The sequence below is a fragment of the Periplaneta americana genome, chromosome 17 (genome assembly GCF_040183065.1).
Source record: "Periplaneta americana isolate PAMFEO1 chromosome 17, P.americana_PAMFEO1_priV1, whole genome shotgun sequence".
NCBI lineage: Eukaryota > Metazoa > Arthropoda > Insecta > Blattodea > Blattidae > Periplaneta > Periplaneta americana.
The window spans coordinates 82,132,154-82,142,389 of record NC_091133.1 but is presented as its reverse complement, the minus strand read 5'-3'; the positions used below and the strand labels follow the sequence as shown (position 1 = coordinate 82,142,389).

Below are 10,236 nucleotides of genomic sequence, written 5' to 3'. Positions count from 1 at the left end.
CGTAACTCTTTACTGCAATGCACATATTCAGGATGATGTGAGTATATTACATTAAATTTTAAGAGTTAATATATCTCACTACAAAATAATTGTGTATTTACATGTTTAGATATTTCCTACTTCAATGATCATTCATTATATTTCTTGAATGCAGGATACAGGTTTTATAGTAACCGCAGTATACTGCTAAGTGTTTACATCAGAGGCATACTCCATCCGTTGCACGTCCCCTTCTCATACAATCTATACCGCAGTAAACCTTACGATTCTCGTGGCAATTCCACGAAGTCTATTAAAAACAGTCACTCATCACTCCTGTATTCAGTTGTGCCAACATAATCTGTAGACTTCAAATTTCCCTACTATTCATAAAAATTACCCTTGTCTCATCATTGTTGTACTCAGATGTGTCAACACAATCTCCAGACGTCAAATTTCATAAAACATTATCTGTAACTTAAATGGGCTATATCTGAGAACCAAGAGCTAACTCAAAGTTTTAAATTCATTTTCGTTCTTTCCATGCTGAAATGAATAACAATTAGCTATTTTCAAGTAAGAAAGATTTACACTGTTGTCCAGTGTAATCAGCAATGAAAAAAGTCCACTCTGTTACTCTTATGAATATTTAATTATTTAGTTGATTTAATTTCAGAAAGATAATCTTAAAACGCGAGCTTTCAATGTATCCTGATACGGGCAACATAATTGGTTCTTTGGTAATGTGGTGAGAAATAAACTTTTCTGTTAGTCGTGCTTGTTGCTGTCAAGAGAGGAGAGGAGAGGAGAGGAGAGGAGAGGAGAGGAGAGGAGAGGAGAGGAGAGGAGAGGAGAGGAGAGGAGAGGAGAGGAGAGAGAAATGTAACTATGATTGACTGATGGCGATTTCAGCTATCTGAAAAATATTTCTAGAGGAATTTCAATACATGCTTCTTCAGCTGAGCACAATATGCGTTGCTTTATACAAATGAAACTGTTATTGAAACAGACTCACAGCATACTAGCTTATTTATGAGTTAATTATTTTTCATTAATGATGATGATGATAATAATAATAATAATGATGTTGTGCGACCGTCACTTAGGTCGGATGACTTGCTAAACGGATGACTACTGCGTTCGATTTCTGCTCACACTTATCAGGATTTCTGACACCACCATTACATTCAATAATGGAAACGAAACGATTTTACTGGAAGAGCTGGGCTCTCAGGATAGTAGGCCTATAGGAAAACTACATGGTTACTGAACTTAGGTTCTAGACTGAATTACTCACGAATAAAACGCTACTAGATTTATTAAATATTTACACAATAAATAGATATATTATTACTATTAAATACGAGAAAAATTCGTACCGGCACCGGGAATCGAACCCAGGACCTCTCAGCTCTGCGCGCTGAGTGCTCTTTACCAACTGAGCCATGCCGGGACACGATCCACGGCGCCAGCCGAACCCCTCTCGTAGTGTTATTTTACGACCTTACTACCTGCATTTGAGACGATACACGTCATATATATATGCAGGAGCGCATATTAAATTACTTTGTGGCCATATTCAACATCAGTTTAATGAAAACTGCTAACAGTTTATATATATATATATATATCAAATATTCATATGAATATATATATATATATATATATATATATATATAATGAATTGCAGGATATTTCTTGCGTTGAAGCTGGCGCCATGACACTATCTTCCACTTCTTCCTTATCCACCAAAAAACTCCGATTATTCCTCGCCGTAACTCTCTACTGCACAAAAATCCCCTCACCAACACTTTTTATGTTTCCTTATCGGTTTTCCGCCTGGGGTACCAACCACACCTTCCACCAGGTGAGATTTTACGTGCTTGAAGATGTCGTCTTAATTAAACATCTGTTACGATTGATTCGATTCAGTGCAGTACAGTGATAAGTCGCTTTAATGAGACTACGCGTAAGAAAAGAGTTCGAACGATATGCGATATAATTTAACCAATTAAAATGCATGCTTTATTCCACTGGTCCAATGCGATTAGTCCAGCATTGATCTGTGGCGTAAAAATACTTTATCGTAGGCAGTGATTTTCCGCACGCGCGACAAAACTCTATAACGCTGGCTAAGCATCTATCTACTTCGCAAGCTGAGATTTCATTGCACATCTTAAGACCCATGTATTCCGCTGACATTGTTTCTGGACTGTTCAAATTTAACACTCCACAGGAAATCATGCTACAGGGCGTTCTTAAGCCCTGGGACATAATAATAATAATAATAATAATAATAATAATAATAATAATAATAATAAAATAATAATGTCAGTCATAGTAAAATATCATCAACAATAACGTGCTCCTAGTCCAAAATATGCCAGGATGATGACGATAATAACAATAACAATAATAACAATAATAATAATAAATCATCATCATCATCATCATCTTCCTAACAAGTATTAGGCCAAGTGGCCTGTTACGGTCTCAAACTAGAATTTTCAGTCCATCTCTTCTTTGGACGGCCTAGAGATCTTTTGCCATATGGATGGTAATGAAACAGTGCTTTTGGAATTCTGCATCGATTCATTCGTTCGAGATGACCCTTCCACTGAAGTTGATATTTGTTGATGAACTGTATAATGGGTTCTATTTGAAGTTCTTGCATTATGTCCTCATTTTTTATGATCCCAGCGAGTATATCCAGCTGTTGTTCTCATAAACCTCATCTCACTTGCTGTTATTCTACTGACATCTTTATTCTTCACAGTCCACGCTTCGCTACCATAGCTTAGTACTGGCTGTGGTAAGGTTTTATACAGGGACATCATTTTATTTTGACTAACATTTTAAATATTAACCTGGCTATACCTTAGGATTACGGTTAAGAATCGGAAACACCGTTTGCTATCCCCTTCCACGACTGGAGTTCGATGATACTGGCGTAAAATAAAAACAAATCACTTTACTAGGTATAGGAGGGAAGAAAAATACTTCATCCATTTATGTAAACTAGGAAATATCGTGATTTTGAGTTTGATAATTTTCATTAAGTTTTTGTTTAATCAAGATACAGCACAGTATTAACAATAAGTGTTTTTACACACGAACTGAGTTATCCATGCGAACGTATTCATTATGCAGCATATATTGTACTGTCTGCAGCATATTAGCGTACAAAATAGAGAATGAAGTTAAATAGAAAAATAATCATAATAGGCCTATGGATATTTAAACGCATTTTGGAAAATGGTGACCGTTCATTTCGATACAGACTTCAGTTCTTTTATGCATATTATCACAATATAGACTATTGCATCTAATTCCAATTACTACCCATAGTTTCGTCCTTCGTACTAGTAACTCATGTTGAAATAATTCTGTACCTACTCTATAAAAGAGTACCTTATGTACTGTAAATTCAATCATTTCTGCCCAACCCGCACAGATAAAATTACTCAGACATACTATCTACTGTCCGTCCAAGTGGTTATGTCGCAGGATCGTAGAAAGGGGGAAAATCACGTGATAGTTAATTACTTAACGAGGCCCTTTTATTTAAGTTTTTTTAAACAGCTATGTAATATTACGTAGACATCAAATTCCTAACAGAAGTTAATGTTTTCAGAAAAGAGCTAAGAGAGCCCAACTACTAGCCTTTACAGAGAGGTGAGCAGAAGCAGATGGGGGAAATCGGGATGCGAAGTAGGCAAACGGACGACAGTACCTGTGCGAAAATATGATTCAATATTGAAAACTCTTTCGTCACTGGAAAACGCGAATATATTTCTTGAACGTACTATACTCACTGAGTAGGTCTACTGTTTACTATATGCGGCCTTGGTTCTGTGTGGAACTTCATTAGTAGAAGGGGTGGGACTGAAGTACATTCAAAAACTCAGGTACAATAAAAATTGAAGTAAAAATAAAATGATGTCCCTGTACAAGCCTATTCCTGTGTGTCTTTGTACTAGTGAAGGTTTCATGATTTTATTAATGATCCCCATGGAATAGTAGTAATAATAATAATAATAATAATAATAATAATAATAATAATAATAATAATAATGAAGTTTTGTATGGGAGGCAGCCTACTTTCACTACTTACATCAGATCTCACCGCCGAGGATTCCTGCCACGGCCGCTACTGCTTGGCGTTTACTTTTTCTTTTTAAACAATTTGGACAGGTGGAAATTTATGCAACTGTCTTTATTTTAATGGAGAGGATATAGTAGATGTCTTCATTTTGGTGAGGCGAAATTTGATATTGCTAATTTTACTCCTAGTTTCTGCTCTTCACTTACTGTAATCCGCAACAACAAAATAGACTTGACTGTTTACATTCCAACACTATCGCCTTATGAAGTTGGTAACTCAAGACGGAGACCATGTAAGTTGGCCGGCCTGTCTTCATCAATCCCGCCCACCCTTCCTTCCTGATGACACGGAGTCCCTGCTAATCCCTGCTCGGAGGCCGGTAATTGCCACAGCGCCCTCCTCGTTAGTACGTAGATCATGTCGTCAGCAGGGGGAGAGGGGAAAGATCCTCCAAACAAGAAGTTGGTCCCTGAGTGGACGGGTTGGCACCCTCTTCCCTCGGGGGTTAACCCCTCATTTCATGGTGATAGACCCTCAATCAAGAGACTGGAATGAAACGTGATCGAGTCGGACCTCCGTTTACAACTCTCTCCCTCGTGCTGTTTGCTTTCACGCCAGACTCTGTAACGTCTTTTGAACGACGGGAAGTCGTCATTACCTAACTCGAGTCATCATCATCATCTGTTCGAAGTTTACAACCACTATAAAATATTCATTAGGGATGAGTTGTGAATGAGTGTTCCTTTTTTGGGGGATCCTGTTTCCACAGTTATGTCCTTAGACGACATTCAGTGTATTAAAATTAACCAGAAATTTATACTAATACATTTACACCTTAATGTTATTTAACCAAGTGTAAAATAAATTTCTCGCACTTTATCGTAGATAAGAAAAATAAAAATTCTGGGGCTTCATTATCAGGAAGGGAAGGGAAAGTGCAAACTGTCTATAGCATCCTTTGCTAAGAGCTATTCTTCTGGTCTAGGCCATTTCTAAATAATTAATTATTAAATAATTGATCTTAGGAGTCAAGCGAGATTGATTTTGACATATAAGCCCACTTAAAAATGGTACAGTATTTAAGGAACCCAGAGGAGGATCACTGCCGTCGTCACATAAGCCCGCCATCGGTCCCTATCCTGAGCAAGATTAATGCAGTCCCTACCATCATATCCCATTTCCCTCAAACCCATTTTAATATTATCCTCCCATCTACGTCTCGACCTCCCCGAAGATCATTTTCCCTCAGGTCTCCCAATCAACACTCTGTATGCATATCTGGAGTCACCTATACGTGCCACATATGCTGCCCATATCAAACGTCTAGATTTAATGTTATTAGTTTTTTATTTTAGTTGGCTATTTAACGACGCTGTATCAACTACTAGGTTATTTAGCTAAATGAGATTGGTGATAGCGAGGTGATATTTGGCGAGATGAGGCCGAGGATTCACCATAGATTACCTTGCATTCACATTACGATTGGAAAAAACCTCGGAAAAATCCCAACCAGGTAATCAGCTCAAGCGGGGATTGAACCCGCACCCGAACGCAACTTCAGACCGGTAGGCAAGCGTCTTAAGTGGACACTCAACTATATTTTGGAACTTTTTTCCTATTTGACCAATCTTTTTCAAATTTGGAGAAAAAGTTTAATATAGGCTACACATGGAAAGTAACACGCAAAATCTCAGCTCATTAGATCCAATACTTTTCAAAATAAAAAAAATATTTCAATTTTTAATCAATCATTAATTGAAATATCACTTTTAATTATCATTTTTTATTTTTTGGCTTTGTGCATTTGACTGTGACTTCTCAATGAATAGGGGAAGAATTCTGCTTATTGATTTAGTTCTGTCACGTAAATTAGTGTAGAAATTTAATTTTTCACTTCTCTGACACTTTTTCTCCAATTTTTAAGTTGAGTGTCCCCTTAACCGACTGAGCCACGCCGGTGGCTAAATGTTCTTAGTTATATTAGGTGCGTGCAGTTCTTCATTGTATAACTCTATTCTCCTGTAACTTCATCCTTCTTACAAGGGAACCGTCTCAGGTCGTGTAGCTTGAATTCAATGAAAAATGGATATTTAAGCTAATTTTAGTCCCGTAAGAAACGTGGTGATAGTAATTCATTTCGCGTTTTCCTCGTTTATGAAATATACTGACTCGAAAATCCTTGCTACTTATATCGCTTCTTGCGCGCACTGGGATCCTCATAGCTCCGCGATACTCTATCACAGCTCTCGCATTAATGCTCTGGATCTGAAAGAAGTTTTACTAGTTCTTCCTAGCTATTAATTTTCTTTATTGTGTATCCATTGTTCTATATTTTTTAACTTGGCAGAGATAATGCTTTCGATATGACCAGCGTACAAAATGTAGGCTATATCCAATACACCCAGTTTCTTTCCCTTTCAGTCAGATTAATATCATAAAATGTAGTTAGAATTCCCTTGAAAGTGGTTAATGGATTTAGTTCTCCCTCTTAGTACAATATGTACCGCTTTGAATATTTCAAATCAGATTAATGAGACTGAAACTGTTCCCAGAAATATCAATACTACTAATGGGCTTACAATTATACATCATTGTATAATAATGGTTGTCAATGTACTTAATCAAATGGATGTAAAGTTATTAGTCACATTTGAACCTCTAAAACCTCCATTACCGTGTGATAATTCTATGAAATTGTTGTTGGACAAAGTGCGTCATCACGCTTCATATGCAATTAATTTATTCTTAATACTTGAATAATGCATATCCATAACAACTTTTGTAAGTACCACATTTAAAATGTGTATTAAATAAATATAGATATGTTGAAATAAATTTGATACATTTTCAATACCGGTCTAATTATATATTTTGAAATATGGAAGCCAATAAAGTGTTTACCAGAAAACTGTCATTGTTCATTGAAAATATTTTCAACGGGTCATAGTCATTACGGCACGGAAGTCAATGACCTAACGAGCTTGAAAATTCATTCACATATCAACTGCACAGTTAAGAATCGTAAATATGGATTTTTATTTCGAATTAAGCCCTATAAACATGTCATTAAAAAAAAGAACAAATTTTTAAGTTCATTTAGAAAAGAAATTAAAAAAATTAATGCTTCTTTACACTCAGGAACAGGAGAAGATGAAGTGTAGGCCTATAAGCCCCGTTTATGGTACGTCGGAATTCATTTTTCCAGTCATGATGTGAACGGCAAATAATTACGAACTAAGGAAATCGTATTTTGGGCCAGTGCGTGTGGATGCTTTCATTTACCTGAACAGGGTTTAATTGTTCAGGCTAAGCCGCCTGAGTGTGTAGGGCCCTTAAGAAACGAAGAGTCCACTGCAAGAATGATGCATGTCACTTTCTTGTCGAAAATGTACCAAGACTGTCAATGCATAGCTTAAGACATATAGAATGTACATATAGAGTTATATGGCATTAACACTGATAGTCATTGTCCAGTAAAGATTGGAAAATCACAGTTAAGCTTTGAGCGCTAAGCATTTCAAACTTTCAATTGCTTATCCTGAAAAATGTATTCCAAATGACATCCATCATTCTTGCAGTGGACTCTTCAAATGTTAAGTCTCACACACAATAGGAAGGACAAGATAATAATTATCTTCAAGAGTGCTGTACCTTTATCTTAATAAAACGTAAACTTAAACGTGAATGTCCGAAAAATATACGAGTCACACGAAGCAAGCCGACATCATTATTAACAATAACATCCTGGAATTGTATGAATGGATTCTTCAGTCTATTTTTTCCTCAGTTTCATGAAAATTTTAAACAAATACTGGACCGTAACGAGCAGCGTGAGTCCTTTTCCATTTGATAAACATCGAAGAATACCGGACGAACACAATAATACTTGTAGAGACAGAGTTTGTAGAGCGACATGATACCGCCACTGCTTGCCTTCAGTACGTGAATGAAAAATCCAGCAATGTACAGGAAACTCCTCGTACCCGTTCGAATGTCTATGATTACACGATGTAATCACGACACCCGCTTTGGTCACCGCTGATGTAGAGAGAAAACGCACCCGCTCCACAGAAGAGTTATTTTGCCTTGTTTAATGTTTAATGTATTTCCTTCGCCATGAAGTAATGAAATAAAAATAATGCATTATGTATTGAAAGTACACTGCTACAGGATATTTCCAAATGTCTCGCAGCAGACGTTGCCCACATATTGATGTCTGAACTAGGACAAACTAGCTAAGCCATATGCGACGTAGCGTTGTACAGAACTGGATTAGAATGTTCCTTATAACCAGACTGCGGTTTTGGGTCACCGATTCGCGAGACTGAAGTTTGAAACGCACGGAATATACGTGACGTCATGACTCATGGGGTGAGATAGCACAGTTGGTTTCGTAAGAAATTACATTATCGCCTTTCTCATTCTGCTTGGCGTGGGTCCTTGCAATCATCATACCTACTTGAGATCCTGTGAGTAAACTAGTATATTTTATTTATTCTCATTTATTTGATTTCTTACGCATGTGTATTTGTATTAGTGTTAATTTAGCTGTTTTATAATTCACACTACTGAGGAACATGCCGAAAGTTAAGAGCACCAAGCGTTCCCTTCAGAAAGAACTTATAGAGGAGTTCTGAAAGGAATAATGGGAAATGGGAATAATCATTCCAGTCATGGTGCCAGCTCCCACATAAAGGCAAAGGTGTTTGTATACAGTATATGAAGAATGCCCCAAAGCCAACTCCTGGATCTCCTCTAAAAAGTGTCTTTCGTCCTCGGAATACATCAATGCCATCAAGATGTCTTGCAACGTCACCGCAGTGAGATCTGTTCCTGGCAGAACCTTCAGTACTACCCATTGTCGCCGGCTGCAGCGAGACTGAAACACTTGGCCACGTACTGGGGTTCTGTAAGAAGGGAGAGCTACTGCGTAACAACAGACATCATCATGCCCGTACAGCAATTGCCAACCTGCTAAGAAACAGAGAATGGGAAGTAGAGGAGGAGATTCATTGTGTGTCTGAAGATGATTCTCATAGAAGGGTGGATATAATTGCCATCAATATGAGAACCCAGAAAGCGATGATCTTAGACCCCACGCTTTGCTTTGAACGAGGCACGAATCAGGCACTGCAGATAAATGATGACAAGCGAGGTAAATATGTACCTTGTATTCCATACCTCAGTGAGAAATATGGCATTTCGCTTTACAACTGGGATCTTACAGGCTTACTCTTTGGAGCAAGGAGTTTTTTTTGGCAAAACTTACATGTAATATCCTTCAATCCTTTAAAATTCCCTTTTAAGAGGTTCAGAAGATTGTGATGGAAATTCTGAAAGTCTCTCTTCAAATTCTACACTATCATTTATATGTCAACATATAAATTTTAGTTTTAATGTACAAATCGAATAAGTATTTTAATCCTCTCATCTCTTTATCTTTTTTATGTTTGTTAATTCCGGATCCCAGTGGTCAACCTCACTTGAGGACGGATGATTTTAAATAAATATTAGTAGTATCTTCCAGAAATTCAGCTCATGTCGGCTGAATGGATTACAATATTTTTAACAAGTTATTGAACGACGCTATATCAACTATCAGATTTTCAGCGTTGATGGAATTGGCGATAGCGAGGTGGTATTTGGCGAAATAAGGCTGAATACTTGCCACGTGACTTCCTGAAATTCGCCTTACAGATTGAGGAAATCTAGAAGACATCAACTGTGTAATTACTGTAGAGCCTCGATTATCTGAGATAATGTGCACCAAGACTATCTCGGATGAGCAAAACCTCGGGTAAAACGGATGGTTAATGAAAAAACTGTGTTTTGATTAGTAATTAGATAAAATCCTTATTTAATACACTAAATAGAATTAACAATATCAGGTTAATATACAGTACGTATACATTTAAAATAGCAACTAACATACTGTACAGTATTTACTTATATTTTTTTGAAACGGGCTCGGATAACACGGAAACTCGGTTAATCAAAACTCGGATAAACGAGACTCCATTGTACTCAAATGGAAAATAAATCCAAGCCTGAGCATAGCTCCGGATCAGCAAGCAAAAAGCGCCTACCATCTGAGCTACGAGAATGGCTATTACTACTTGAGTAACAGATCACATTTTCAAAGCAGACACTTT

The 10,236-nt window shown here is 37.2% G+C and overlaps 1 non-coding gene across 1 annotated transcript; it reads right to left on the bottom strand.

Annotated features, from left to right (window-relative positions):
• Window positions 1-1,355: 1,355 nt before the first annotated feature.
• TRNAC-GCA (transfer RNA cysteine (anticodon GCA)) lies at window positions 1,356-1,432 on the bottom strand. Its single transcript has one exon. It is a non-coding gene; the product is annotated as a tRNA-Cys (tRNA).
• Between the last annotated feature and the right edge of the window lie 8,804 nt (window positions 1,433-10,236).